The sequence below is a fragment of the Polypterus senegalus genome, chromosome 6, assembly GCF_016835505.1.
Source record: "Polypterus senegalus isolate Bchr_013 chromosome 6, ASM1683550v1, whole genome shotgun sequence".
NCBI lineage: Eukaryota > Metazoa > Chordata > Cladistia > Polypteriformes > Polypteridae > Polypterus > Polypterus senegalus.
Window position 1 is genome coordinate 193572767 of NC_053159.1, and position 9167 is coordinate 193581933.

The following is a 9167-nucleotide window of genomic DNA, read 5'->3' on the forward strand; positions in this document are numbered from 1 at the left end:
TCACACTGGGCTCCTGGCTGGATATTATTCCTCAGTTTAACCCTGGCAGGACAACAGCATACCCAGTTCCAGACTGGCATCTCCTGCCAACTTGCTGGCAAAGTGCCTTTCTTCTTGTGTCTCTGGAGGGCTGGCTTCCTGTCCAGGTGAGGAACCTTATGCCAACCTGGCTGGGACGCCCATCCATGTGCATCGTCCTTTACAATAGATAGCGTAAAAGGCAATTGAAAATTGATAGATAGATAGATAGAGTGAAAGGCGCTATATAATAGATAGATAGATAAATAGATAGATAAATAGATAGAGTAAAAGGCACTATATAGATAGATAGATAGAGTGAAAGGCACTATATGATAGATAGAACTGCATTTATGGGGAATTCTGACATTTTTACAGAACCTCAATAAATAAACTGTAAAGTGTGATTTAGTGTAAGCCCCCCTAATTTGGGGAGCTCATAGGAACTGTAAAGATTTACTTCATGAGGTCAATAATTAACCGTAAAGGTCGTGTCAGATGTTTGAAATATTCAAATGTGTGCTTCAGTTAAAACTTGTCACCCTCACAGTGGTCCGCAGTGGGCCAGCGCCACAGTAAAGGGTCCAAGCTAACATCCTGTTTGTAATCTAAAGTGATACCACCCCATATGCTTATGTTGCTAATTGTCACCGTTAACCTCCTGGTAGTGGCACTTAGAGGGCTCGGACCACCGGTAAAGCGTCAAATATCAACTGTGATCGTGTTGGTGATCGGTATCCTGAAAATGGTGCCAGACGACACTCCGCCTGCTGAAATTTCTCTCTTACTTGTCTTGTGACCCCCTTGTACCCCATTAGAGGTGAACCCCTGGGGGTCAAGTTGTAATCATTTTTGCTGAAGACCCCAATTGCTTTACTTCTTATCATAAGGGTGTCTTTTCCAGCACAAAATGTGGTCCACAAATGACCTAAAACTGAAGGGTCTAGAGGGTCAAACATGGGGGGGCTCCTCAAGCGGCCGACATCTTGTATAAGTGGACACTGAGACGAGTGTGACGGGGCTCAGATGCACGTCTTGTTATTACATTCTGATAAAGATGAAGCCCCCCGGTCTCAGATAAACACCAGCCTGACTATAGTGAAAGAAATGCTGTGACTTGCTAAAGATAAATGGGGCAGTGACAGTGACAGTGACGGTGACGATGACGATGACACCGACTGTTAGAACGCATCACAATAAGCCGAGATCAAAGCCCACCAAGTTATCTTTGTGTAAAACACTGAAATGCGCAGCTGCCTTTGCCCCCCCCTTGACTGAATGTGAGACCCGCCAGCCCCCGTGATGTCACATCTTTTGACAACAGCCAATCAGACGCAGTTTTATTACGACTTTAAGTTTATTCTGCACGTGGAGTCTGATCAAACCGTTATTCATAGAAGAACAGAACCTGTGACCCCCTCAGTGAAAGGCGTCTGTTCCTGTCTCATTTTAGGGTCCTCACCTCGGCCCTCTGACCTTCAGCACATGAACTGGGTCTCCTCTGCCAGTCCTCAGCTCAACTCAGACCACAACTCGACTGCTCTGTGCCAGCTGGCACTCACATTTAAGGCTTATGGGCTAACGTAACTATGGGGACCCCTGTGTGTGTGTGAGAGAGAGATGTGGCCCCCCTCAAGTGGAAAGGCATGGAGAGCGGCCGACGTACGTCACACACTTCACAACGGCAGAGACGGGCAGGTCGAGGTGAGTGACGTAAGAATGGCGCCCAGCACACTGCGGCTCCACCCAACATGGCAAATCACAAAGCCACACTGATGGGCACAGTATCGAGTAGCCAGCACCGGGTCACATGATGCCCCCCCCCCACTATGTGTGCCGCCATTGTGTTGGTTGGCAATGGAGACTTGAAATGGGCTTGAGGGTCTTTTTCCCTTTAGAAGGGGTGGTCCCGCCATTCACAGAGGGTCCAAGCACCAGACTGCTGATTTTCACGCCAGGTGGTCTTTTTGAATTTCTGGATGGCATGTTGTTTGGCGATATGGATGAATCCCCCTTGCCCTGCAGTGGGTGACGGGGGGGGGTGTCTGTCGGTGTACGTTGATCGATTGTTTTGCCACTTTGTGTGACACTTTGACGGATTGTCCTTTGTTTAAGTGTCATTCTCCGTCAGATGTGAACAGATTGGTTTGCTCGGGCGATTTTAAAAAGCAAACAAAAGCCGCAGGTGGGCCGCCGATGTATCTGTGTGCCTTAATGAGACTTTAACAGGAGTTAAGGGGTCTTACATGCCACAGCACTCGTGTCACCCTCAGGGACGTCATTGTCATTCACAAGTAACACCATTCTCATGTGACGCATCGCCACCTCTGCTTCACAGGTCCACAGTCCCGGGTTCGTCCCCAGGGTGTGCCAGTTTTCTGCCAGTCTGTGTTTTTCTTTTCTCGGGGGGCCCACTTTTTGTTCTCTGAGTGAATCTGTGACTTTAACTGGGCAGGGTGTGGCAGACTGGCACCCTGGCGGACACCCAGTGCTGTGGCCCTGGCGCGGCCCCGCGTGTCACTTGGCAGGGTTGGAGTTTCCTGTTTCTCGAGGTGTTAAGTGAATCCCATTTGACACGACGGCTTCAGAGGTGTCGGCTTGACGCTATCGACGCTGCAGAAAAGCCACGCCACTCGCGCCCGCGCTGTTGATTTCACACTGACCGGTTGGTGGCTTCAGTCAAGCGCGGGTCTCCTCTCCTTTTGTTTCACTCGAGCGCTGGGCTGGCGCGGCTTTTTGTAAATCAGCAGCACACTTAATACAAAACAATCAGGGGGTCTCCAGGAAACAAAGCCTGGAATAAAAATCCAAATCCAAAGCACAGACAAGAAGGAACTGCTAAGGTGAGAGACACAAAACTCGGGCGCAATCAGGGCACATGCCAACGGCACCCCCCTGGCGGTAGAGAGAGTCGCCTTCACGGCAGCATGTCGATTCCTTCGGTGGTCTGCTAATTCTTGGCGATGCACATTTCCGGTACAATCTGCTCCGACTGGGCCACCGGCAGGTGACGTGACTCACTTGGGGTCACACGGTGGCATCAGCAGTGGGATTTGCCTTAACCACTGTGCCACCCTGTTGAGAACCTTCATTTTAAACAGCTGCAGCTTTTTAAAAAGTTCATTTGACGTGGAAGCTCATCAGACATGCCCATCGGGACATTCGGGTGACAGTGCTGGCGCGTCACTAACGGGCCACTCTACCACCTTCAGGTGGCACCGCCAGGCTGAGCACACCCCGCAGATCCCCCTCCTCCACCACAAAGGCCTGCGAATTCGGCCAAGCGCCGCTCTTAGCTTCACATTTTCTGAACGAATGCCGAGGGCTCACACGGCCCCTTTGGCAGGAGACCCTCAGGGAGGGCAGAGGGCACTATGGAGAGTAACATTCGTTTCCCTGCCAGTGCTGATGATGTTTGTCATTCGTCTCCAGCTGGTGGACCCCCCGAGGAGTCTTAACTCAAGTCTTGAATGTTGTCATGCTGGATCACTTCAGAGCACATGGCGGGGACATTGGACAGTTTGGTCACTTGCTGTCCCCACACTCAGCGCTGTATGAACACGTGAAGGTGGCTTCCATATTCACTCGACTTTCTAGTGCCGTGTCGTCAGGATGTTCTGCCCGATCACTCACTGCTGGGCACTGAACTGGAGACACAGCAGTGAGGGTCCTAACTGGCACATCATCTTCATCATCTTCATCATGTGCAGAAGCTCAACTAAAAGTCAAATAAAATGAAGAAGGCAGTGACATCAGGAGTCCTCTGTGCACCCGTGGCCACCAAACTACAAAAAGACACAGCAGCACATGAGGAGCATCATGGGAGTGACAGACTCCGAGTATTGAAGCCCCTCAGTCTGAGCGGAGGACCGAAATCCTCCAAGGCGTCCAGAAAGGAGACCCCGCAGAACTGAATGACAAATCACCGGTGACAACTAAGAGGAAGTGAATTACGACTGAAGTCAGGACGCCGTCCCTCACTTGAAGAGTTTTGAGGATCTGAAACGAGCCACGGAGCGGAGGCCGAAACCTCGACAACCCTTAAGACGGCCCAGGGTGACGTTTGGGGACAGCTGAGTCACTAGCTAAACAAATGGCTAAGGACCCGCACTGGCATCCAGAGTGTTGATGGAGCAAACCCCGTCACTGCCCAAGGAAATCCAACTCTGCTGTCTGCCAATGCTCCAGGGGGCGCCGTACAATGGGGTATGCAAACAATAACAAACTCCTAATACAAGAAACCATATAAGGCAAAATAAAAAAAAACGAGGGACAGGTGGCCTCCTCTCGTTGGTGACATTTAAATCACAGAAGTGGCTTGCAGTCGAGCTTGGAGGGGGCGGTGGCATGTAATTCACCTCCTGACCACAGGGCAGTGCCGTCACTAAATCCTTCTTCCCTCTACCCCTCACAACAGAGGAAGGTCACCCAGAAGAAGGCCATCGGTTTCACAAACCCCACGGAAGGGCAGCAGTCACCACACGTCCACATTCAGTGACATTGACATTTGGGAGACACCTGGAGCACAGGCGGGTCAGGAGGGTCACGTGACATGCTCAGGGTCCCACAGTGTCACCGGTGGGATTTGAACCCACAGCCTCGGGGGTTTGGATGTCCACCGCCTGCCTGACGACGACTCCAAGCCCAGACGTGTCATTTTGAGGGGGGGCCGTGTGACAGGTGTGTCAGCAGTTTAATAGCGCGGTTCACCAGGCTGGTACCCCAACGCTTCATCCGGCCCAGTCCGGTTCTTTTATGACGTCGAGATGTCGAGGTGCAGGTCGACGATCAAACGCTGCACTCGCACGACTGACCCACCAGCGCTTGAGAAGCCCACCCATCTGAGCAGTAAGACCACAAAGTAAGTAAAATACACGGCGCAGTTCCACCTGCTGCTGCTGTGACCAAGTCATTGTCATTGTCACTGTCTTCTCTTGTGTAGTTCCCCACATGGAGTGTCACCTTTGGCCTGTATGTTTGGGGGCAGTGGTGCCCCTGAGGGGCTGCTGCCGACCCAAAATGTTGGCACCTGAACGAGCGTCTGTGGGCACAGGTCTGTGTCTGCTGCATGGCAGTTCGGTGGTCTCTGCTGTGGCTGACTTTGATTGTAACCGAGAACTGCCAGCTTGTCTTGTGAGAACCAAGTCATGTGACGTGAATGGTGGCGTCCTCGGGGACCCGCTCTATAAAGACCCCTTCACAACGCGCTAATGGGACTTGCATTCCCCACAATGACATGCCACCTGAGATAAAGAAAGAGAACCAAATGCTCGCTTGGTGACATCCAGAAGCGCAAGGCCGTGACACTTGAAGACCCAGCCAGCCAGCCAGGCACCTCCCAGATGATTCAGAGGAAGAGGAGCGTCCTCAGCACCCAGCTGTGAAGATAAAGCAAACAACCCCCAACCCCACTGACCCCTCAAAGCCGTTCATCTTCTGTCATTGCAACACTCGGGCTCGGAGGAAATGATCTGCAGGGCCGCCCCTGAGTCACTGAGCCATCGGCAGGTCAGATGGCGTGTCACAGGTCACCGCACGGCGCCATGTGACTCATCGAGTGTGACCTTTCATACTCCCTGTGAGTCCCCGTCCTTCAGCTATCCCTCTGTGTCCGGAAAGGTTCACTGGCCATTCCAAATTAGCCCATCGACGGGGGGCTTCTGCCTGGCACCCAAAGCTGCCTCCATCCCCGGGGTCAAGGGAAGCCCACTGACACTCAGGGACCCCCACACCACCCAAACAGCTTCCTTCAGGTGTCTTGTTGAGAACATTCGAACAACACAGATGGGGGAGACCCAACAAAGGTGGTCCACCTGGAGGGTCCATAAATAACTGAAGGTCCCTAAGACCCCCTGGCCACCTGTGTCTGTGTGACATTTCTCCTAACAAGTGTTTTCTCGATGAACTCGTTTTAAAGTCGCCGTCTCACTCCCTTCAGTCAGGCCCCCTCTTTTGATGTTTCACCCCCTGTAGCCCCTCGTCGCCCTCCTCTGGACTTTCTCTTGTGCTGCTGTGTCTTTATGGAGACCAGACGAGGGCTCACCAGTGTGGTACGAGAAGCCCCCCGCTCCGCATGTCCCCCGCTAATCTCAGCCACGGGTCCTCTGAGGGGCTGCACCAGGAAAGGCGCACGGCTTCACTAAAGACGTGCCACTGTGTAGCGATGGCATGCTGCGCCGTATCTCAGGCTCACGTCCAGGGGTGCCACTAGAATCAAATGGACATGTGCCCCTCCTAGTCTGCTCCCTGCCACTCCAGACCACCCAGTGAACTCTTCATCGACTCTTCATCATCGCTTAGATTCCAAATACAAAGGAGACCTCGTCAATGCAAATCCTGCCAACGTGAACCCTAAAAACAACCCAAGGACCCTCTCAGTGGGCTTTAACACCCTGCTCTTTGCCAGGGAGGCCTTGGACTTCAAGCCCTGAGGCTGTGGGTTCAAATCCCACTACTGACACCAGCGGAGCGAGTCACATGACCTGCCTGGGCTCCAATTGGAAAAGACAAAGGAAAAGGAGGCAATCGTATCATGAATGGTGTGCAGGTCGCTTTGGATGAAAGGCGTCAGCCAAATGAGTAAATGTAAATGACAGCCCCCCAATCCCCCCGCCTTGACTCTCTAAGACCCTCCAGGTCACTTTAGCCAGCAGAACTCTGAATGGTCGCCAAACGAGCGACTGGTCTCAGCCCTGCCGTCTCTGCACACAGAGCCCCCTGAATGTTTCCTCGATCGCCCCCTCTGCTCCACGGTTTGAAATTCCAAATCAAACAATTCCGACATCGTGAGTAACGAGCGCATCGCAGACTTTCACGGAAGGGTCACATTGGGTACAAATGACAACACTTTGTCTACGTGGTCCCCCCACCATAAGGTTTGGGTGATTTGTGATTCCTCAGGTGGGCTTCATAAGCCATCAGCAACACCTTAGGATGTCTGGAATGTCAAAGTGGCTAAGGACAGTCACAGTGGGGCGTCATGATGGCGCCCATTAGTGTCCCCCCCGCACCACGTTCGGTGCCCCAATCATCACCGACGTCTGCCAGTTTACCAGCAGTCTGCTGGCTCTCCGTTTATCAAAGTTACTGGGCCAACGGGCCACACTTTACGGCAGAAGCTCTCGTCGGCCAACCAGAGTCAACGACGTGTGACACAGCGGTGCCAGCACACATTCTCCTTCTATTCTTCTCTCTTAATGCCAGAGGTTCAGGAGGCACTGCTGGGGACACTGCTGGGGACACGGCGGGTGGCCTCAGCAGCAGTCGACTTGGAAATGAAGGAGACGTGCATTTAGGGTGGAAACCAGGAAGCTCCATGGAGCAGGAGCAGGAGCAGACCCCTTGAGGACCTTTGAGGAGGCTCTGCATGAGTTGAATGGTCCATCTTATGTGCTAATTCCTTGATGACTTGAGGTGGGCACCACACACCTCTGCAGAGATCATCAACAAGACAAATGCTTTTGTTTCCTGAGATGTCTTCACTTGAGTGTCTACAGCTACCAGGACCAGGCCCACCCAGTGAGGCAGGGCACCTCGGTGGGCAGTGAAGTCAGCACATGTAGGATATTTGCTGACTATGAAAGACCCCCGTGGTCCTGCACGGTCACGTTTCAGCACCAGTAGATTCAGGGGGCAGCCTTTATCTCGGGGTCTTCAGGCTTCTCAAGTTCAGCTCACATCGACGCCTGCGTGAACGTTTCAAGTGCAGCGGGTTAAGAGAGTCTTCAGACCCCTTCATGTTCTGCACGTCATTTTAAAAGGACGTATCTGCCATTTTTACTCGTCAGTCTACACTCGATGGCCCATCATGACAAAGTGAAAGGACATTTTCAGAAAGATTTGCAAATTTATTAGAAATGAAAGAACAAAAAATCTCTCATTCCCACAGTAGAAGTTCCAGAGCCTTCACGCAGTCTCCTTGGTCAAGTCCCTACCAGCTTGGCACTCCTGGATTTGGACAGTTTATCCCATCCTTTCTGGCCGATCCTGGTGCTCTGCCACCTCCAGGTGTCTCCACACATGGGGACTAAGTCTGATCTTTGGCTGGGCCACTCAAGGAGACTTGTCCCAAAGCCACCCCAGCCTCGTCTTGGCACTGTGCTTCAGGTCACTGAACTGTCAGCCCAGTCAGAGGTGGTCTGCACTCTGGAGGAGGTTTTCTTCATGGATTTAGTTCATGCTGCCCCTGCTGCTGAGGAGCTCCCCTAGCATGGCGCTGCCACCACCGTACTTCACCGTAGGGAGGGTGCCAGGCAGGTGATGAGCAGTGTGGGGATCCTCACCAGACATCATGCTTGCCGTTCTGCTCAAAGAGTTCAACGTTTGTTTCACTGGACCAGAGTCCTTTAAATGCCATCTCACACCTTCCACTCAAGCCACTCGGCCATAAACGTCTGACCCTGAGGTGGTCCTCCTTCCGACAGGCTCGCCCACCTCAGCAGAGGACCATTGGGTTCTTCCTCACCTCCCTGACTGAGGCCCTTCATGCTCGGGTACTCGGCTCTCAGAGAGTCCCGGTGGCTCCACTCGCCTTCCGTCTCACAGTCATTGGGGACACTTGGAGCCCCAGAGGTGTCCTGACCTTTGCCTCTCCACAGTCTCATCACGGAGGTCCCCAGAGAGTTCCCTGGACTTCATGGTTTGGTTTTCACCCTGACCTGCATTATGAGTTGTGGTCTTCTAAACATGGGGACACCTGGGCCAAGTTCTAGAAACATCTCAAGCAAACAGGTGGCACAATCGGAGTGGCACTACAAAGGGTCTGAGCACATCTTCATGCTGTCATGGTGGGTTATGGTGGGCAGACTGGTGGGTGCAAGAGGGCCAACATTTCAGCACAATGACCGTGCAGACGGTGACGTCCCCCCAGGTTGGATTATAAACACAGCTAAGAGGGCCACCCGACGTTGTCCTTAAAAACGTCCTGTGAGGGCGACGGGGCTCTGCCACACGTTCTGCCCAGCGCAGGTGGCAGAGGCGGAAGTGTCGATAAGGTGGCACTCGAATGCCTGGATGTGGGCCCTTGAAGACTGACAAAGAGGGTCCGGTGAAACGTCGACTGTTGGGGGGTCCTGAGTGAAGCGAGGAGCTCCAGGATCCATCAGCATTTGATCGCTGGTCCCACTGTGAAGATTTGCAGTAATGTGCCC